The sequence below is a fragment of the Mytilus edulis genome, chromosome 2, assembly GCF_963676685.1.
Source record: "Mytilus edulis chromosome 2, xbMytEdul2.2, whole genome shotgun sequence".
NCBI classification, from domain to species: domain Eukaryota; kingdom Metazoa; phylum Mollusca; class Bivalvia; order Mytilida; family Mytilidae; genus Mytilus; species Mytilus edulis.
This window is the reverse complement of record NC_092345.1, coordinates 69,317,907-69,341,689: the sequence shown is the minus strand read 5'-3', so window position 1 is coordinate 69,341,689 and position 23,783 is coordinate 69,317,907. Positions and strand designations below refer to the sequence as shown.

Sequence of the window (23,783 nt, the reverse complement as noted above, 5' to 3'; positions counted from 1 at the left end):
AAATGACACCTCACTATTCGAACTTGAAACTATATTGTGCAGCGCTGTTCGTGCTTCTTGAATCATACATTTTTCATGCTTAAGTGCATCTTCAATTTGGCATTTTAATTATAAGTAATGTAGCACTCTGTTCATTCTTTAATTGTAAAAGAATTGATTGATTTTCTTCAGTTAGGACTTTATTTTATTTTGTAATGATATTACGTCTTCAGAAACCTTGTTGTCGGACACAATTGACTTCATCATTTTGGTCAAGCCTTCTAAGTATGACTTACATTCATCAATATGAGTAATAATATTTGATGAAGTAACAGACTGGTTATTCTCAATTTTGACGATGGTGTCAACAAGACTTTGTTCTAGTCTTGATGCCTCTGCCTTCATATTACATGTAGCACTTATATTTTCCTCTGAATGCCCTACTACCTGTTTTTGGTTCTTTTGGAGCATTGTGAATATTATGTTCAGAAGAGTTGTTATTGTCATCTGTCTGTGTTTTGTTAGCTTTTATGTTTTGACCATCTTAATTTTGTTCTGAAGCAACAGTTTTTACATATTTTACAATATCATGATGAGGTATGCTTGGTTCTGTAATACTAGTGGTTGGATCAACCTTGACAATAACTTGGTCATAAATTTGAGTAAGTAGTTTGAAGTAGTCAACAAACAACTGATAATTTTGTCCTTGGACTATGATTGTACCTGTAGTTATGACAAATGTAAGTTTGTACAACAATGTGTTTAGTTGTTCATGTAGTATGTATTTCTATGGAAATTAAGTTTCCTATATATACTGTTTCGGTCAGTCCATTCTGTTGGTTCATCCGCCCAAATCACACGGTACTCAGACCCATCCCTCCCAAGGTTGCATAATACCCCATATCCAATGATTTGATCCATGGTTGTATTCTATCAATGTTTGTGTGGAAAGAAAGCATTTTGGCACTAGATTCATAAAGTGTTAGATCAAGTTTTTCATATAGAGATTTCTTAGCTTAGTCCGTTTATTGAATTTCGTTGGGAGGGAAGTGAGCGGACAATCCTGTTTGGTTTTGTTCATTTGTAGACTGATTTTAAGATTTTCCATTGATGATTGGTTTGAAATCACAGTAATTTACTACTATAAAGATGTTAAATGATTTAGTTTCGCAACTTTAAACGTCTATATATCGTGGAAATTTGACAATTTTCTCCTCTATTTTTTGTCAACCCGCCATTTGTCAGGGGGGGGCGTAACATTATATCATGCATAATGATAATACATTCCTACCCTTGTTTAAATCATATCCTATAGACAAAATTATTACAGAACGTAACAATAAGGATGTAAAATTAGATACAAGAGGAAAGGAATTATTAGATTTTTTAATTTCACATCAATTGGGGGGTACTTAATGGTAGGACACTTGGTGATTTACAAGGCAATTATACGTGTTTTACACCAAATGGTGAAAGTGTTATTGACTATGCTATTGTGTCAGAGGGTGCCCTAAAAAGTATTTTATATTTTAGAGTATTAGATTTTATACCTACTCTGTCAGACTGCCATTGTATTTTAGAATGGGCATTATCTGCTAATTATTGTATAAAAACTCCTATTTCACAGGAGCATTGTAATATTTTCTCCAATGCCAGTAAGGTATATTTGGTCAGAAGATTCTAAGCTTTTATTTCAATAAGCATTATTATCATTACAAACAGACATAACTCATTTTTTAGATAAACCTATAGTAAATACAATCACAAATATTAATGCTGCGTCCACTAAATTGACTAATATTTTCTCTCATGCAGCAGATATCTCACTTAAAAAAGCTACAAAAAAAAACCCTACATCTAAGTACAAAAAATGGTTTGATAAGGATCTGCAAACTATGAGACAAAATTTGATGAATTATGGAACTTGAAAGTGTTTACAAAATGTCCGAAAGATCCATATGTAAAAAAAACATTTTTACAAATTCTATCGTGAATACAACAAAAGTAGAAAAGTAAAGCAAAAAACTTACAAAAATAATTTATTACAAGAACTTGAAACACTTCATGACAACAATCCTAGTTTATACTGGAAAAATTTAAGTAATTTACAAGAAAAACACACAGATACAAATGAAAACTGCATTACACCTTCTATGTGGTTAAAGCACTTTCAAGGATTGAATGAAGGAAAAGAACACTTTCTTTCAAGAATAAATGAACTTGAAGGAAAACTTAAAAGCTTGGAAAATGTAAAATGTTACAACGAGCTTGATTTTCCAATACCTGAGAGTGAGATTTTAGATGCCATATCAAAGATAAAAAAGAACAAATCTCCAGGTTTGGATAAAATCACAAATAACATGATACAATGTAGTCAGTCAGCTCTCTTAAAATGTTTTAAGAAGCTATTTAATGCCTGCATGTTTAAGCTCAGGAATATACCCTATAAGCTGGGCAGAGGGTAACATAACACCATTACATAAACATGATAAAGCACATATGATATTCATGATCCGAACAACTATCGTGGCTTGACAATTACAAGCTCGATAGGAAAATTATTTAATTGTGTTTTAAATTTACGTCTTGACAAATTTTTAATTAAATTTAATATTATAGATGAGTGTCAAAATAGAAAGCAAAAACTTCTGACCATATGTTAAAACAATTATTGATAAGTATTATAATTCAGGTAATAGAAGATTATATGCCTGCTTTATTTGTTTTCAAAAAGCATATGATACTGTTATTCATACTGGTATTAAACTGAAACTCTTGGAAATCGGTGTTGGATCTCTATTCTATAACATCATAAAGAATATGTATGCATTCAGCAAATCATGTATTAAGATAAATAATAACTTAACAGAAAGTTATGCTGTCAAGCTTGGGGTTAAGCAAGGGGATAACCTTAGCCCTAATCTTTTTAATATTTTTATTAATGATTTTCCAAAATACCTACAGACTATAGATGATACTATAACCTTGAACAACCGTTCGGTTCATGGTTTAATGTATGCAGACGACATTATTTTGCTATCAAATTCTCCAAAAATACTTCAATTGATCTTGCAGCAGCATTAAAACATTTATCTTTTCTACATTTTACAAAAGTATTCCCTATTCCAAACTGACACACACATTGAAAGCGTTAGTTGGTCGTTTTTCCCCCATAAAATTACAATTAAGTACCTTGTCTTATGGGGGGGATAAATCATACTTTATAAAAAAATCACTCTGATTTAAACAAAAAATTCTCTGAAACTAACATTATCAAGATGCTTGATTTCTTAATTAACACCATATATTTGTTACGAGCGCAGGACGTATTTTTCAACAAAAAGTCGACATTCCTATGTGGACAAGCTGTGCTCCTCTTCATGCCGACTTGTTTCTTTATTCATATAAGGCTGATTTCATTCAAGAACTTCTTATGATGAAAGAAAAGAAGTTAGCAGTATCCCTTAACATTACTTTCCCATATGATGTTCTTTCACAATAAATAACTCCAAATTTGGTGACTATATTGAACGCATCTATCCTGTCGAACTTGATATAAAAGACGCTACAAATTTAGCTGATGAAATTGAGAATGAAAATAGGGAATGTGCCAAAGAGAGCAACACCCACAACAACCAGACCAAAGAGTAGAAATTTTGCTAAAAGGCATCCAATAGTAAATCAACCGCACAACAAGAAAATCCCTCACCCGGAGGCGGACTTCAGCTGACCTCTTACTAAAAATGAGTACTAGTTTGATGAAAATGGACATAACACTGAGTCTTCCTCATATGTTGACTTTCATAAAAATATCATTGAGAAATTGTTAATGAGGATCGGTTGAAAATAAAACTTTTTGACAAAAGATATTAATTAAGCTTCCTAATTGTGAACTTTCCATTTCAATGTAGCAACATTCCAGCAGCGCCTGCATCCAGAATATATATCACCCAGTTGATAGGATATTTCAGGGATTGCATTTCCCATTATGATTTCCTTGATAGAAGATTGCTGCCCACAAGGAAACTATAATACCAAGAGTTCCAAGTGGTGAAGTTGAAATCGCTTCTTTGTAAGTTTTACGGACAACATCACGAGTTAGTGGACTGTTATGGAAATCAATATCCGCTGTAATAGTCCCAGAGTTTACAGAACCACATAAGATATATGATACAATGGGTACATGGGGCATAATCTCCTGCAACAAAACATTTGTCCATGCATGCACTTAGCATGCTTAGGAGATCTTTTCCGCGTGCAATTAATAGAAGTATATGGTACAGTGAGGGACGACATAATACATATTCAATATTAGGTCAATGTCAGGAAAATATAAACTTTTTGCATGAGGCTGAGAAACTGGGGCGAGCCCTTCTCCAGTTTTGCGCCGAGAAAGGGTTCCATGATGAAATTGACATTATAAAAAATATAGCTATGTTATTATATTTAGGAAATTAACACAGGTAGTTGCAGTATAAAATGTATTATCCTGCAATTAGCCTACTAATGTACAAATAACAGGTATACAAATAAATGTTTGCTTTATTAGTACTTATGCAAATAAAGTCTCCTGTTACCCCACTTCCATGTTGAGCAAGCGGTATTATGAATATATCTGTTTCCAAACCAGTTCATTTTGGGGTCCTCTTCGCGGTCCGCGTTTCAACTATATTCGATTTCTTTGAGAAATCTTGGATATAGATTTTAATAACTGAATTCAAGTGTAGGGAGTAATTTCAGGATAAACACAATATAAGTACATTGTTGGAAAATATAAAATTTATTTGTAATTGCTGCGAAACAGGAGAAAAGCTTGGCAGAGCCTAGCTCGCTTTTCATCCTGTTTCTAAAGCTCATATAAATAAATTTTATATTTTTCCGACAACATACATAATTTTATATTGTATATTTATCTGTCTCTGGCACAGTATACTGAAGCGGGGACCGACAGGCACTTGTCTCGGAATTTTGTTTCCCTATATACCGTATTATATTAACATGATTAAGGTCTTATATGATCTTATCTATACTATTAAACGAGAAGACCTCATTTTGTGTGTCGCTTCTCTTCCTTCCACAATAAATCAATCATCATGCCTCTGTGTCCTATAGGTAACATGCATAGTCGCATTTGTCATCCATTCTTATGATTATTCAGATTGAGTTATTTTTGGAGAAAAACGACAAAAAAGGAGTCCGGATATGATTCCGTCATCAGACTGACTTTTAGTCATATATAAGACTTCCGGTTTGAAACATGCACAAATACAACTAATCGTATGATAGATAACAAAAATGAAAAATGGATAAGCCAATCAGAGCGTTCTCCATATCGTGGTGTTAAGATCGCAAGAACCACAACTATTATACCTCCTTAGAGAGGACAATTACTTTTTGCGTTTATCTACATGTAAACTACGATTATACTACTTTAATATAGAGACTCTCTGTATTCTGTCTCCTTTTTTTTTTTAAATGTTTACTAAGTCATACCAGTTGCATTAATATTAAAATAAGTAAAACATGTGACACAATACAACCAATCGTAGAGCGTTCTCCATATCATGGTGTTTAGATGGCAAAAATCTCAACTATTATACCTCCTTAGAGAGGACAAATATTTTTCGTGTTTATCTACATGTAAACTACGATTATACTACTTTAAAATATAGAGACTCTCTGTATTCTGTCAGACCATTTCTATGTTAGTATAGAAAGTCCCTGATTCTGTTTACTGTTTTCTTTGAAATGTTTACTAATTAAGGGGTCATACCACCTGCATATATATCAAAATAAGTAAAACATGCTCAACTTCATCTAAAAATACCTCGACCAAAAACTTTTACCTGAAGTGGGACATACGGACGAGACGGACGGACAGACGACCGAACACGGATGCACAGACTAGAAAACATAGTGCCCATAATTGGGTCATAAAAAATTATTGTTAAAAGGGAAAATAGTGATTTGGCAAAAATGAAAGTAAGGTAGAGATTAGAGGGAGGCAGGAGTCGGGATCGGGTGTTTTTAAGCACGGGATTAGGGGATTGATCCCTACGGGATCCGGGAATATATTTTTCGATTTCGGGATATGTATTTCTTGAAATTCTGCATCTCGGGATTTCATGGTTTTAAGCACGGGATTTCGGGATCAGGACCCCTCCGATCAACAGCCCTCAAATTAGCCTTAGTCGGTATTAGTCATTTATACATGATCCAAATCCTACCATTGACATGTTAATAAGGCTCTGAAAAAAATCACTGATGGATTGTCATAGAAGCATATTTTTTAGACTAATAGTGGTCTATATATAAGCAGTTACATTTATTTCATGTTTGAAACGGTGCAAATTTTTAATTTGATTTAAAGAATAATTGTGGTCGAAGGCCAGAAACACGAATATAATTGAATTTAACAGAAAGGAAACAAATATCGGACTTTGGAAAAAGGGATATACCTTTTATGTAATTCTCCATACATAATATCTTCAACAAAAATCATCCTACAACAGTTCACAAGCTTTATATGCCCGCGATTTTTGCGGGTAGGTTCTAGTATATTCTGAAACAAGTGCCTGTGAGCCGGAACACTTTTTATTTATAGTAACGCTGCCTGATTCACGAATAAGGTGGGACATATGACATCCAACAGAGACATATGCCTCTGCATCTAACGATAAAACCTTTGCACAGACACTGCATGTGTCTACCTCGGTGTCTACTATTATAAAAACATTAATTTATACCTTTACATTGACAAGTAAGTACCGATATAAAGAGTGTTCTTTAATACAGACAAAATGTGTCTGTGAACCTATAATGTATTGTAAGTTTAGGCCTTGACAATTTGAGGATGTTATTGTGTACGGTAATGGGGTGGAGATAAGAACAGTTAGTGACAGCATACTGACACGAAGGGGATATTGAACCAGGATGCAAGGATACTGTTCAATGTTATTAAACAATTATACGAGCACGAGTTCCGATAAAACCCAATTTTAATCAGATTAAGACGATTTTGGCATATTTTTTTCATTTTTGCCTATCATCTTAAATTTAGAAAGAGAAAACAGCAAACATGATCAATAAGACCACATGATCTACAGATGACTCCAATATTAGAATCGTATCATTAAATGGCTATTTTTTGCCAGTTGTGCTTTTGCCTGATCAGTGGCGGATTCAGAAATTTTCATAATGGGGGAGCACTGACTGCATACGAGGGGGCCGACTCCAGTCACACTAGTTCTGATATTTCTATACCACACCTCAGTGTTATAATAATATCAGACGTCTTATATGATAAATTAATAGGAGTTATTGCCCTTAAATTATGCGATATTCTTTGGCGATAGTGTTGGGTGTTTGTGGTGTTTTAAGCAAACATTCTAAAATGAAGGAACTTCGGAAACTGATAAGCATATCACGTACAATAAATATACAATAACAATTGTCAGACACAACATATGGGATTCACTGCCCTCGAGTTCGCCGTACTGATGATTTTACCCATGTATGACCGGACAGTTTGGACTGTGCGATGAAATTAGTTTTTAACAACATTTTATTAATTCATTTGTTTTTTTTTAAAACGTAATTTTATAGTTTGCATCTATTATTTTAAAGTTTGTCGTGAATTTAGGCATAAGTGTTTTACACGGATTATGTGTCATAATCTTGGAAAAGGGACTTAAATTCATTTGCTCTATTCAATTAATAATTATTTATTCTCTGACAGTTCGGACTATAATTTGCATATATACGTGTTGGACATTGATTACTCTTTTAATCTATTGTTATTTCTATTTAACATCTGTTAATCTTCTTCTTTAATTGCACCGTGTGCTTCTATATAATTGTTACTGTTTGTATGTTATATTACACATAGTGAAGAGAATCCTTCTTGATTTCTATTTAGCCGGAACGCCATTATACCCGGTTATACATGTTTGTCAAAAAGTTTAGTGAAAATGTTTTGAATTTGAATTTGATTTGCTATAGATAGAAATGCTATAGATGTTGAAAAACTTAAAATTTGAAAGCATAAAGATATGAAATATGGGTAATTCATTTAGTTTCGATAAATAAACTATTGTTTTAACTGTTGCAATTCATTTTAATACCCTAAAATAATGTAAGGTTAACTGATTTTTATAGTTCGTTCTTATGTTGTACTGTTATACCGGCACTGTCCCAGGTTAGGGGGAGGGTTGGGATCCCGCTAACATGTTTAACCCCGCCACATTATTCACAGTATGTATGTGCCTGTCCAAGGTCAGGAGCCTGTAATTCAGTGGTTGTCGTTTGTTTATGTGTTACATATTTGATTTTCGTTAATTTTTTGTACATAATTAGGCCGTTTGTTTTCTCGTTTGAATTGTTAAATACATTGTCTTATCGGGGCCTGACTTTGCGGTATGGGCTTTGCTCATTATTGAAGGCCGTACGGTGACCTATAGTTGTTAATGTCTGTGTCATTTTGGTCTTTTGTGGATTGTTGTCTCATTGGCAATCATACCACATCTTCTTTTTTATATAAGGAGGAACGCGACCGTGTGGTAGTTCTTTGTTCCACATGAAATGAAAAGGACTATTTCAAGTAAGTCTACTCTACCTTTATTCGATGCATTTCTTCGCCTTAATAATGACACATTTTTGCACATGAAAACCAAATTTCTAATATAATATAAAAATATGAAGGTGTGGTATGATTGCTAATAAGACAACTCTTCACAAGAGACCAAACGGCACAGAAATTAGCAACTATATGTCACCCGATGATACGGTCTTCAACAATGAATAAAGTATTAAAGCCATACTGCATAGTTAGCTATAATACTTCAATGGTGAAACAAGATTTGTACAGTAACTTTTTACTATACAAATCCTTGAGTAGACTAACAATCTTATGTCCCAGTTAATATGAATATGACAGAAGTTATGCATTTCAGGGGCGGATCCAGTCATTCTAAAAAAAAAAGGGGGGGTTCCCAACCCAGATTAAAAGGGGGGATTCCAACTATATGATCCAATTCAAATGCATTGATCGTCCAACAAAGGGGGGTCGAACCCCCGGAACCCCTAGCTGGACCCGCCAATGCATTTCGGATTTTTGATTTTGTCATTTGATTAAACCAGAGACATATATGTATGAGGGTTTGGATGGGGTTAAATGATTAATGGATAATGCCCTTAAAAATCGGAAGATTAGAGAATAACGGGCAAAAAAATGAAGATTAGAGAAAAAAGGGGTCAATTTTTTGAAGATTAGACAAAAAAGGGGTTATTTTTTTTAAAGATGAGAGAAAAAAGGGGTGAAAATTAAATGTTTACAGAATAACAGAACCCCCCCCCTTTCCACACCAAAAATTCATGTATAGGGACCTTTTGTTTTGAATTTTTCTTGGAGTGCCGGGTATTTTTACTTTTTAATATCATCGCGGCAAGTAAACGCATTCAATGTGCCCAGTGTACAAAGCCTCCATATGTAAACTAGAAGAAGACAGACAGTAAAAAGAAAGTGAATAAATCAAAATCTTTAAAAAGGCCTGAAACGGAGTGTTGATTGATCAGTAAATATATCAACCCCATGGGGTACCTCAACAATTAAGATCAGGTAGCAAATATGGCGGACGAAATTGGATTTGCTACGTAACTATTTTATATTGATATTCCTGGAGTTTTTTACGGGAACATGTAAGTTTCTTCCTTCTAACACAAAGAAAATGGAATATTTGTATTTTTAACATTTGATTCAACGTTTAAAGGGTTAAGTTAATCAAATACTAGCGTAAATTACACTTGAACAGGTGCTCGTTTCTAAGGAAGCTTTCAGTTACCATTTAGTGTACTTTTATCAATGTGACAATACCTCTTTACTTTGAAAGTTGTTTTATAAAATAATTTTAATCAAACTAAAATTAACAGATCTTTTACATTCGTCAGACTTTAGAAGTGTAATCTTAAAAGAGAAAATATGGACATCTTAAATTTCAGCTTTACAAAGGGAGATAATCACTTGTTATTTAGTCTTACATTTTTACTGCAGCTGTAAGAAACCAATAATTTGTTAAATGCTCACAACTTTTTGATTGTGCATTGCAGAGCTTCCCACTTAATGAACATGTATTTCATTAATTCTGACAATCTCTTTTTAAATGAGAAAACATCAGCTTGCTTAAAAACAAATTATTAATTTAAGAATAAGAATATTTATTCACCAAATAAGGCCCCTGTAGGGCAAATAAAACATCTTGGACAAATACATGTACAGTGAAACCTGATTAAACCGGACCCTGAATAAACCGGTTTCCTGTCCATTCCGGCCGAAAATGAAAGTCCCAATTTTCCCCCTTCAAAGTCTTTGTTAAAATACCCTTTGTAAACCGGACCCTGTGTATTCCGAATTCCGGTCTAATTATGCAATCCCAATACTCTTAGTTACATTAATCATAACCTGTCAAAACCGGTTTGTCTAATTAATTTCAATGATCGATATGCAATCAAAACATATTTGTTTATACAATAGTGCTTTTTAGGATAATCAATTAGTCAGGTGTTAAACTGTGAACTTACAACCGGACAGTAGTGAGCTGTTTTATTTATTAAAACATTATAAACGTGTCAATTAAACAAAAAGACACATCGAATATATCTCGGATTGAACTTGCGTTGTAAATTGGATAAACAAATTTAAATCACGGAGAAAGACATTTACCAAAGTTTACCACGTGATTTCTAAATCCTGGGTTCCCTGTTGTGAACCCCTAAACAAATGACCTTGGTAATGAAAAAACACCCGGATGACAACAATGAATGGGTATTGTACACTGTACGACAACGTTTCGATAGTGATGAAATTACGTTTGATTATATTCTGGCTTTTTAATTGGCCATTCCAACGTTTCAAATTAACGATCATGGAAGTAAATCGAAACTATCGCCTCACAATCCAAACAACGCGAGTATTATGATGCAAATACAAACAATGAAAAACGAAGTGAAAGTATTTTAATTTTATTTTATCAGATATAATTTACAATCAAAGAGAACTTTTACATGCAAAATATCGAACGTCACAAGTCTTTAACTTCCGGTCAAAACGAAAACCTGAATAAACCGGCTCACTGTCCAAACCGGCCCTTTTTCATAGTCCCATAGCCGGCCGGTTTATACAGGTTTTACTGTACTTGCATATATTGGTCCCAGAAAAATTAGCAATGTATACTCAATATTGGAGTATGACATTGTTGCCTCCAAATGTATTATTTATATAAATTTATACGTAGCAGTCTTGACAGTGTTATACAGTTTTTAAAATCATATAATATTGCACACCAAGTGCATTAAATCTTTCTTAAAATCTACACACTGTCACAATTACAAAATGTGCTTTCAAAATGCTTCAATTGGTTCAGTATATAACTTTTTGACTGTTTACTTTTTACCATCTCTGTGATAGGACATTCTGGTTATTGAATATAAGTATAAAGAGCAACTGAAAGAGGTTAATATCAACTAGCTTACAATCTGAGCAATTTGATGAGAAAATCAACTGTTTTCCTTATTTATTTTATTATGTATTCAAACATAATACTGTATTAAACAGTTCAACCCCCCCCCCCCAAAAAAAAAAATTGCACTGATTATAAGCTTAAATTTGCTTATACTAAATAATCAGGTACCGGAATGTCCAACCACAGGGGAGGTTTCCTGTCCAAAATTATTAATTTCAGAGTTAAAAGTTATATGAAAATAGACTTGACACCTTTTCATTCACTTAATTGACTATAATCGTTTGGTCGGTCATTTGGTACCTTTTAATACATGTAATTGTTTACTGTATTAGGTGATAATTGCTAGCCTATATAAATATTCATGTTTAAATTTGATATCATTAGAAACCTGAAAAAAACTACAGTGTTTAATGAAACTTTAATGAGTATATTATATTATGTGTCAGAAATGTAGACTTTTAGAAACACTGAGTAGATGCTAGTAGTTCAAGTTTGTTATAGATAGTCAAAGTTTGTTATAGATAGTCCAAGTTTGTTATAGATAGTCCAAGTTTGTTATATATATTTTGTGGACAAGTTATCATTTTGTACAAACTATATGTACAAATTATAATTTGTACTATAATTTGTACAAAAAAATGTACACGTTATAATTTGTATTTTGATTTTGTACAAATTTTAATTTGCACAAAATGTGCATGTACAAATTACAATTCGTACAAAATTTGAAGAAATTTCTCATTTGTTAATGTTTATGAAATAGACCCATTTAGGAACCAAATTGTGATCACCTTTTGGTGTTTTATGATAAAGTTGATATTTAAGGCCATATTGTGCCATAGGCAAACCTTCTTGTCCTTTGGGAGGAGGTAGGACATTAAATGTTTGACTCATTCTTTCATGAGTAACACCTAAGTAACCTCTAGATGTCTTTTTGGTTATTTAGTTGTTGGGTTGCTGCCTCATTGATTTATACACCTGTACTGCATCTCTCTTTATTTGTATAAAAGACCATATTGTGGGAAAAAAAAGCTTGTAACGTTTGTTAGACAAATCAGTTTATATGTCTTGGAGTGACTTTAATCAAAAGTTATAAAATAAGAAACAAACTGTCATGTCTTATTTGACATGATCCAGTTGCTGGGGCAGGATGTTTTGTTCGCTAAACCTGTGAACTGAATGCAGTTATTTAATGGGCTAACCATCTCAACAAAGAATTTATAGCCATAAGTAGCACAATGAAATTCAATTCTCAGGTGAAAATATGTCCATTAAAGTGAAAAATAAATTTTGTGGAGCCCTTTATTGTTGTTAAGGGTTTTGTTTGAGATAGCAACCAAGGGATAAAGAGGAAGTTGCAATTTACCCAGAATCCCTATTTTTTTAGTAGCTTTCTGTACCTTTCAAGGTAAGATTATTTTATAAAGGGGGGCTCCTAATTAGATATAGGTACATATATTTTAATATCATTCCATCTACAATGTATAACCAGAATTCTAAAATTGAACTTTGTACATGTATGTCTAAGATTACTTATGTAAAAAGTCTCATTTAAACAGATATTTCTTAACTTCAAATAATAATTTATTTGTTAGTGCTGTAGAAAAAGTCATTTGTTTTAAAAGTACATTGTATATGTATTTGGACTGAATTCTTTTTCATTGATGAATTTAGTACAAGTCGAACAATCTTTTAGCAATACAGGGTTAATTTGTTCTTTGTCCTATTTGACCTACATTACTTTCAATATTGATATATAGACATATATTTTTTTAACAAAACTTAGAAATACAATTAATTTGCATTTATTTTCTTTTTACTGAAGATATTTATATATAAGCCAATGACTGATTCTGGGCGGTGGGGTGTATGTCTTTACAGGTACACTGGACCCATTTCAATTGTCTTTTAAAACATGATCTGATGTATTTTATCCATTTTTGAAAATTAGCATCCCTGTTCTCCATCCCTAAATCAGCTCATATTAATTTTATTTGATTATAATTATTTTTCATCAGATATTTAGACATATACATGTATTGCATAGGCATTATGTATATGGTTGACTTATGAAGACCTGTAGCTTATTGTGTCAAAAGCTCATTAATGTTAACAATGTACTATAAAATTGAGAATGAGAATTGGGAATGTGTCAAATCGACAACCATCTGACCAAAGAGCAGAAAACAGCCAAAAGCCACGGTCTTCAACAAATTGGAAGGTTTTTCGATCACTGGCCGCCTGGCATAGATAGATGGCCAGAGTAAAATTTGGAACAAATATTCAGAATGTTTAGTTACCAATGCTCTTGAAAAAATCTGTATTGTTTAGCCCTCAAATATTTTTTTATTAGAGAACCCTTGATGAGGAAATAGAATAAGTTACACTGTGTGTGCTAGAATTTATTACTTTTTGGGGCTTATTTTTTTCTCTCAAATACTTGACATTCTTCAGTGTTTGTATTGGTCCTGTTGGGATATGAAACTTATAAAATATTGTAATCAAGATTAATTTCAGAGCTAATATTTTATATAGTTATAATTCTATTCTTTTAATATGTCAAAGTTATAGAGCTGTTCAAGATGAAAACAAAGAATAAAAGTTAATAAATTGATAAAATTTGTTTATCGTTAGATTAAAATGAAATATTAAAAAAATCCAATAAAACTGTATATATAATGAAAATGATAATATACAAATGTAGGCTGAATATCTTAGGCCAGAATATTATCTTTAGGAATTTCTACATTCTAAAAATATTAATCAATTGTTAATGTACATATACATGTATGCCAAAAAAATGTATGAAAACCTAGCAAATAATATTTTCAAGTCCTTCAGCTGGCCCCTTCAAAGCATATTTACAATATTTTGTTGAAAAATCCTATGCGAATGAAGTATGCAAAACAAAAATTTCAATGGAGGAAAGGTTTAAGAAGAAATGAATTGGCCCTTTTAGTTAATGGAGGCATACTCAGTTTGCGAAAAAAGACATTATTTGCATGTTACATTAGAATGTGCCACTCATCAATTCCAACCAAACCTTTTTGATTTAGATTTGTATAAAGGTTCCTCAGTACTGGTACATACATGTACATGTGTATAGGTATGAACCGAACAATATGCTGATTTACATTATATGGAAATTTTTATCATTGTAATGTGAATTGAATATGAATGGGGTTCAAGTTTGAAGACAGGTTTTAAAACAAATTATAGCAAATTATACTTGGCAGTGTGAATTCACTCAAAATATAATTAAAGTGAATAAAAAATCACTTATTGTATGGAAATTTAATATTCTTCTTGGTAGACAATTATAAATGAATATAAAAACTCGGGATTATTAAATTATGAAATGAGGATTGCATGTATTCCCAAAAGAGATTTGTTATTCATGTCCGCTGTAGGTGGTAAAGTTGAAAAAAACCAACAATAAATGAAATTCAAATCTTTCGTTCAATAATGCATAAAGTCACATAAGGGTCTTGTCCACAGTAAGGAAACGTAGTATTGCTCTTAACTTTTGCCCCCTGCTGTAGAAAAGGGGGGCATTAAGTGTTACCCTTGCCATCTTTGAGACTTTTAGGTTAACATGTTTTCAATTGTTAAGAGTTTTCATAATGGCTGAAGATTGAATATGAAGATTTATTTACATGTACATTGTATTACTTATAATATTGAGTAAATTCTATATGTAGAGGTATTTTTTCTGGGTTACTGTTACATACATTTGCACATATATAAAGGATTTTGGCTTTGGTGTTTAACATTCATCCTTTTAAGAATCACAAATCCCCATTTTAAGCCCCTGAGTTGTTGATAAATTGACAGGTAAATTAGATGCTTTTTTAATGCAGGCACATGTCAGTTTGCTTTATCTATCAGCTTTACAATATTACACTGATAGACTTAAAAGACTTTATAGAAAGTCAATATTTTGTTTTGAATGTTTACATTTACTTCTTTATTGAATCAGTTCCATACATATACATCCACTTATCTTGTTTTTGTTTGTATGGAATTTTTTATTGTTCTATTCTAAGATCCTTTTGGAAATAGATCATATTTTTTTCTTACATTTCCATATTTGATTTCGATTCCATTTAAAGTATAAACAGTTCTGGGAGGTAGGCTGCATGCTGTGCAGTTTACTGAAGTACATTACTAGTAGACAGTGCAGGTATGTATTGATTGGCAATTCAAATCTCAGTTATTCTGACTTTTAGAAGTAAAGGCATTTGTATAGTTCTCTGACAACTGTCTTTGATTCTGGTCTAGACAAATTGTGGTATGATTGCCAATGAGACAACTCTCCTCAAGAAAACAAATGATGTAGAAGATTAGCAACAGTAGGTCACAGTATCACCTTCAACAATGAGCAAAACCCATATCACCTAGTGTGCTTATCATGAGTTTATTAGAGAATACAAAAAGTTAAAATCACATAAACTTCTTGCACTAGTGAGCTCTCATTATGTCTGGAAGGTTGTTGGTTGCATTTCTGGCTGGATCAAATCAAGATCTTTGAATTGTGAAGCTTAATTAGGCATGCAACATTTAGGAGTAAGAGCAAGGACTGCTAGGCTCAACGTTTGTATGGGTAAAGTCGCCCTACCATCTTGTTAGCTAGCATATAAAAAATCTAGTTCAGAGTGTCTGTCAAGGACAGACTTTATTTTTTTATCACATCGAACATGGTGTTTCCTCTTGTGTATAAATTGCTGAAGTTAAGAAGGCATCAATCTATCAATTAATATCTTAAAGACATTATAAATCATTAGTATATCAGCTTATGATGAACAAAAAGAAACTGTTAATGGATGAAAGCAATGTTATAATAAACACTTGTTTAAAATATGAATTCCATATACTTGTTTAAAATATGAATTCCATATACTTGTTTTAAATATGAATTCCAAGTGAACCAATTAATAGGTATAGGAAGATGTGGTATGAGTGCCAATGAGACGACTCTCAATCCAAATAACAATTTATAAAAGTAAACCACTATAGGTCAAGGTACGGCCTTCAACACAGAGCCTTGGCTCACACCGAAAGCGACAAGCTATAAAGGGCCCCAAAATTACAAGTGTAAAACCATTCAAAGGGGAAAACCAACGGTCTAATCTATATAAAAAACAAGAAAAGAGAAACATGTATAAACTACATAAACAAACGACAACTACTGTACATCAGATATAAACCCCCATTCTATTCTGTAAGTAAGTAAATTATTTATTATTTATTTAGTGACATGTGTAAATATGTACAGATTATAAACATATAATATATAATAAATATTATACACCCGGTCCAATGGACCTATAAGTCACCTCAAGACAATTATATCACGTTCTTATCTTATGTTGACGAAAGTATGTCTTGTATGTCTTGTAGAAGGACATATATTATTTGCCAAGCCAGTTCTCTAATTGTAACATGGTCATAAGAATGATTAAAAATAAAGTGATTAATAAAGTGATTAGCACTAATACATACAAATCTAGGGTACTGTTTTACTTAGGTATTACAAAGTATTTAGGATTTTAATGCCATTAGTGGTCAAACTGAATCATCAAATTTTAGATTGAAACAGAAAAAAAATGTTGGAATAGGTTGATGTCAGTCAGCAACCCAATGATAAAAAATAATCAAAAGGCATTAAAAGGGCAAAACACCATCCTCCCGCATAGGGAGGTTTTAAGGGCCAAAAGGTTGTAACTTAATTACATGGGTAAGGTTATGGTAATGTTTCATGATTGTGATATAGTTTGATGTGTTGCAGATCATAGGCAGACTTTAGGGGGTACTATTGGTAGTTTTCGTTTCATATTCTTTAAACTTCTTTAAATATTTTTATGCCCCACCTACGATAGTAGAGGGGCATTATGTTTTCTGGTCTGTGCGTCCGTTCGTCCGTCCGTTCGTTCGTCCGTCTGTCCCGCTTCAGGTTAAAGTTTTTGGTCGAGGTAGTTTTTGATGAAGTTGAAGTCCAATCGACTTCAAACTTGGTACACATGTTCCCTATGATATTATCTTTCTAATTTTAATGCCAAATTAGAGATTTTACCCATATTTCACGGTCCACTGAACATAGAAAATGATAGTGCGAGTGGGGCATTCGTGTACTGAGGACACATTCTTGTTTAATATTTAAAAAAAAGGTGAATAAGGCAATGGATTTCAAGTAAGTATTTTTAATCATAAAATGCACATTATTTGACATGACATATGGAAAAAATTTGCAACCTCAACCTACTGAAAAAGTGCAGTGTTTATCTTAATTTTAAATCTGGTATTGAATTAAAACACTAGTGGAAAATAGTTTATTTTTAAGTTAAACTGTAAGTGATATATTGAAATAAAAGAGGTGATGGCATACTTCCAGTTAATTTAAATTATTTTGATTTTAAATTCACAAATGACTTGAAAGCATACAATGTAACCAAAAGACATAAGTTGATCCTGGGTAAAATACTTTAAAGATATTGGCATGAATCCATGAAAAGTATTATTGTAATAAGGGGCCATAACTGTGACCATGACTGTCATTGAGTTTTACCATTATTGTTCTAATAGAAGTTATTGAAATCTACCCAATACTAACAGTGTCAAAATCATGGGTCATCTCATGTGTGTAATTTGTTAAGCACAACACTCACACATACAGGATTTAACAAAATCATCTTACATTTAAAATTCTTGTTGTGAATTATTTAAAATCAGCTGGAATGCTTTAATAATTTCATCCAAATCATGTTGAAAAATGGGAGAGTGAAATTAATCACATGAAAGAGTTTGTCTAGTGGAGTTAAAGAGTTAAGGAATTTGACTTTGAATAGAATATGAAATCGATAGTCATGTTCATTCTTTTGATAATCAAATTATAGATACTTTGACTGTGGTAAGTGTCAATATTCTTATACAGCGGGAACTTATCTACAAAGATTACAGAAAAAAGATTTTATTTTATATTTGAATTTTAATGTTATATGTCATATTTACATTTTGTTAAGAGAAATTGACAACATGGGTATGATAGTAATTTAATATAATACTAAGTTGCAGGTACTTTTTGTACTTTAAGAATCATTTCATTTGTAAAGGTTCAATAAGGTTTAACATGGAGACATGGTAGGGACAAAACACCCACCTGTACTGAACACTCCATTATACAGTTTATACATTAAATAACCATCATCAAATGACAAATGTTACATGTATCTGTTACACTTGTTTGCAGTGTTGCATCTCATGCTGACTGGACTTAAAGAGTTTTTTATTTGGTTATAAGTTTCTGAATGAAGTTGAGACCTTGGCATGTAACAAATATCTACATATGTTACTTAAATTTTTGTATGGAATCTAAAGATCTTTATGATGATATTGTTCTTATTCAGTCTGAAATGCTGTAAATTGTCCTAGCTATGGTGACTGATCATTTTAAACTGTATGTTATTTGTAAGGAGTACATGAGTTACCTTATTGACTTCTTCAGGCTTTTATGTATAATAATATGCAGCCTTAACTTTTCACACTTACCTATACTGATGTACCAAGATTTATACATATTTTAAATTTGGTCTTGGAAGACTTCTACTCTTATGATACTAATAGAAAAACCTTGTTTGGCCAATAGGAAAATGCAGCTCTGCAGGAATATCCTTTGTTTATGATATGTAATATATGTCCTTTGAACCATTGCTTGAATATGTGTTGCCCCCAGAGTTGAGGGTTGATTGGTCACCCAACATGTTTAGTCAGTACTTTGACCTATAATGGTTTTCTTTTACAAATTGTGACTTTGGTGGAGAGTTGTCTCATTGACACTTATACCACATCTTCTTATATCTATTAACCTGCCACATTCTATATGTGAATGTCACAAATCAGGAGCCTGCAGTTCTGTAGTTGTTGTTGGTTGCTGTGTCATCTTTGTTTTTTCGTTTATGGTTTTATTGGTTTCTTGTTCCAACTGTTGTACAATGTGTCTTGTTTATATAAAGATATATTTATAGCTGACTGTACAGTATGGGGTTTGCTTAATTTTGAAGGCCTTGCAATGAACTATAGTTGCTTAATTACTTGTCATTTGGTCTCTAATGAACAGTGGACTCATTCTCAACCAGTCACCACACGTCACAATCTTCTTTTTTTTTATGTGACAAATTTGTTTTATATAGTGCTTTAGTATTGTGGTTAAATGCTGCAATATTACAGACTTGTGATTCTTTTAAATTTTGGTTCATTTATGAGGGGGGATAGGACCTTTATCAGGACTCCGGGATTGGTGTTTTTAAGCTTGGGATTTCAGGATTGACCCATTCGGGATCTGGGAATTATTTTTTCCAATTAGTAAGAGATGCCAGGATTTGGATTTTTTTAAATTCGGGACCTCAGGATTTCGTGTTTTTAAGCCCTGGATTTCGAATTCAGTACCCCTCTACCCCCCCCCCCCCCCCTCATTTATATGTTAATAGAGTTAGTGTGGTGTCAATTTCACTGAACTAGTAATTTACATTATGTTTATAGCCACTGCTCAGGCCTGCCTTCTGGTGCTGGATTTTTCTTGCTATCTTTTGAAGACCCATTTGTACCCTTGGGCTGATTTCTGCTCTTTGGTCGGGTTGTTAAGCCTCTGTGACACATTCCCCATTTCCATTCTCAATTCTTTTATAACTGTAGTGCTTTAAAGAATTAATGATCTATTTTGAGTAGTTCTGAGGTAATACCTTCCCACAGGAGATATATCTTATCTTCTGTCTTCTTTTCTTTGCAAATTAAATATCACATGGTTTAATCAGTATATTCTATAATCAATATAAGGGTGATTACTGTCATAATACAGGTGATATAAGTAGACCTTTTCAGCATATTGATTTTTATTTATCAAATATTTTAGCATATTGTCAACAAAGAACATTTGGTGGTGGGATACTGGGTAAGATTTTGCAGTCAGGGTGGGATAACATTGAGGAAAATTGTATTTATTTTAGCATTCACAAAGTAATTGAGGATCATTATAATGCCTCTAGGTACCTGAAAGGAGATTTTTTTATAGTTGAAGTTGTAAACTCTTTTTGGAATGGTTACATTTTAATAATCGAAGCATTTGAAAGTGGAACTATTTTGCAAAATTGGGACCTATTTTATTTTACTTTTCACTTAATTAAGATACTTAGACTGGATGCTTTGGTATTGGTTCCTGTTTGAAAAAGCTGTCATTTAGCATATGCAGATGGATTTTTTAGTATGTTCTTAGATGTATTAGATGACTTCCTTCAGTTGACATACATAGCCCATTATCATTGTTTTTCATGGCTATTATTAATTTTAAGTGTAACTGTCCTTCTTTTAACACACAAGATTACCTCAGCTATAATCATTGTGTTAAACTGTTAAATAAATTCTGTTTTAGTTTAAAATTGATCTTATTACAGACCTGGATTAATTTTCAATTCAGATTATTCATTGGCTTGTTCAGATTGTATCAATGATCAGAAATTAGTATATGTGGCATTTCAATCTTGCTTCATTGTTAAATCATATCAAGTTTTGAAATTTTCCATTAAAATCTTGCCATAGGATATTTTGAATTTTAAGAGGTTTTGAAATTGTAGAACCGCTAACTCATTTCTTTATTAATTGAATTCAACTGTAACTGCTTAAACTATCTTCCTCCTTCATATCATAGAGGGGGGATAGGACCTCTATCGGGACTCCGGGATCGGGTGTTTTTAAGCTCGGGATTTCGGAATTGACCCTTTCGGGATCCGGGAATCCTTTTTTTCGGATTTCGGGATGTCGGGATTTGCTTTATTTAAATTCAGGACCTCGGGATTTCGTTTTTTCAAGTCCGGGATTTCGGGATAAGACCCCTCCTATCCCCCCTCATCATAGTGTTTAAGTATAAGGAATAATTTAATAATATGATATATTAAAATACATATCTTTTCATTCTATTATATCTGTGAATAAATAATAAATGGAGAATACAATGTACCAATTTCATTTTTCTTGCTAATAAAACAAAATAAGTAACAATAAATGATATGTTTTTTCCAGTGTCTCACCTTTTCACTGTGGGCAGTGGCTGTTAAATATCAATTAATTAATTTTCCATAAACTTTTAATTTTTATGGTTGTTTTTAAATAAAAGTTGAGTGATACAAAATATTATGATATTTGTAACAGACTGGCAGATCCAGGGTTAAATTCTGGGGGTTTTGACGTGACTCTTTTATCTTGGGTTGGGAACCGCCTTTAAAAAAGGCTGGATCCGCCCTTGTGTAGCCTTTATTTTTAAAAGAATTATAGGGACAATAATCTTAATAGAAAATAAATTTGATTGGTGATTAATTGATCATTGTTTGTTTCCTTACATCCAGTGGCTGATAGTTTTAATTGCTGCAATGCTAATTTAGTACCTGTACAATTTACATTTTCTGTGCATTTAAAAAAAAATGTGCAGTGTTGTAGGTCGTGGACTTTAGTGGATTGATATTGAAAAAGGCCAATGGTAATGTGATCCCTCTTTTTATGCAAATAAGTGCTGAATATAAGAAGGGGGATGAAATCATGCATGCATGCTATTAATATATTAACAGAAAAAAAGTATCAACAGCTTAAACATTTACTCGTTACAAGGTCCTCCTCCACAAAACACCAGAAAAGGTTATCTTTATTATTTTCTTACTGTAATTAATTAATTATTGATCAGACACCGTTAAATCAATATCATACCTAATTTCATGGAAAGTTGTTGTGAAAGGGAATTACTAATTTATTGGTGAATTAAATGTTTTCTGCTGAACATTTTCATTTGATCAAAATGCAATGTTCTATTCAAAGTTTGAATGAGTGAACCAGGGTATGAAAGGGAGAGTATGAGGAAAACAGTAGTTTGTTTGTGAAGAAGGGGATGGTGGGGGGGGGGTCTTCGTTCTTTGATAAGCTGTCACTTTTTACTTATTACAGTAAAATTTTAGTTCACTATGCTTAGATCAACTTCATGCCAGTTGAACACTGAACAGAAAACTAAGATTGCTGACAAAAAAATGAGCTATTAGAAATTTTCAGCAATGTTTGAACAATGTAAAATAAGCTTAATATGACATCTGTTTGAATAATTGGATTTCTAATTGAATTTTTGAAACATATATATAATTTATCTATAAAGTGACAACAGAATTTAATAATGTTGTCATATAAGAGAATTAATGTTGATCATCTTGTTCTCACACCTGAAGTCAATTCCTAGTTGCAGTAAACTTTTTTTTTGTGAGATTCTTTGATCACCATATTAAAGTTATATAATATACATAAGGAGTGAATAGTAATGGGTTATTTTCCAGCAGTATATTTTTCTAACTTTCTAACTGTTTCTGTGGTGAAAGGTCAACATTAAGAGCATGTGACTCTCTCCCTTGCCCTTAATGATATTTTAGCAGCTTTACAATATTACCTATTTATATGATCATTTCAATTGTTAATCCATATATTTTGTATTTTATTAATTTTGGTGTCTCAAAAATGTAATTTCTTCAGTAATTTGGCAAAGGAGTGGCCATTTGAAGTTTGATACATAGTTTGAAGTGGATCATCCGTCAATATGCCTAAAACTGGCATTAAGGAGGTACTTAGGTGAGGTTTGGTAAAAATTAGGAAATTAAGAAATTAAAATTGATACTATAAGCTGGTAGAGCATTAATTAAGGATAAAGATAAGCTAAAAATATAGATAGGTCATGGACCTCCTTTTCGAGATATTTGAGATTTAAAATATGGCAGGAAAAGACTGACTCTGACTTTTACCTTATATTTGCATTAGTATCATTTGGGTCTCAAAACAAAAGAAAGAAAATCAAGAATCTTCTAAAATTTTGGTAAAAATGTGAAAAAATAAATGGGTGTTATGGGGTAAAATATTTTACATTGTATTGTATGGAAAAACACCAAGGAGTCTGAACATTTGACACAAATTCCAAAACTTCACCTAAGTACATCCTTAAAACTGAGGTCCACCATAATTTAACATCCCTGATAGAAGTTAGAAATGATATTATTATATGTATGTTAAGATATTTAATTTAGATAATGATATCTAGATTTATTATGTTATATATAATAAAGTCTTTCTTTTAAAATGTGTTGTGTATAAATAGAAGATAGTGCAGTAGCCCATTGAAAATACCATGACATAACTATTTTACTTCTGTTTTCTAAAAGAAAGGGATTTGCTAGTTCAGAAGAATTTAATAGCACATTGAAGAAGAACTATAATAGG

The 23,783-nt window shown here is 32.3% G+C and overlaps 1 protein-coding gene across 6 annotated transcripts in view; it reads left to right on the top strand.

Annotated features, from left to right (window-relative positions):
- The first annotated feature begins 9,575 nt into the window (after nucleotides 1-9,575).
- The window catches only part of LOC139512767 (serine/threonine-protein kinase DCLK3-like), a 59,482-nt gene continuing 45,274 nt past the window's right edge, over nucleotides 9,576-23,783 (top strand). The window contains exon 1 of one of the 6 annotated variants that reach the window (XM_071300662.1): nucleotides 9,576-9,675. The gene's annotated coding sequence lies outside the window, so the exon portion shown is untranslated. Of the gene's footprint in view, nucleotides 9,676-12,882; nucleotides 12,904-18,048; nucleotides 18,403-23,783 lie in introns of those variants that run through there. The other 5 variants (XM_071300660.1, XM_071300657.1, XM_071300659.1 and 2 more) reach the window with 5 other exon arrangements.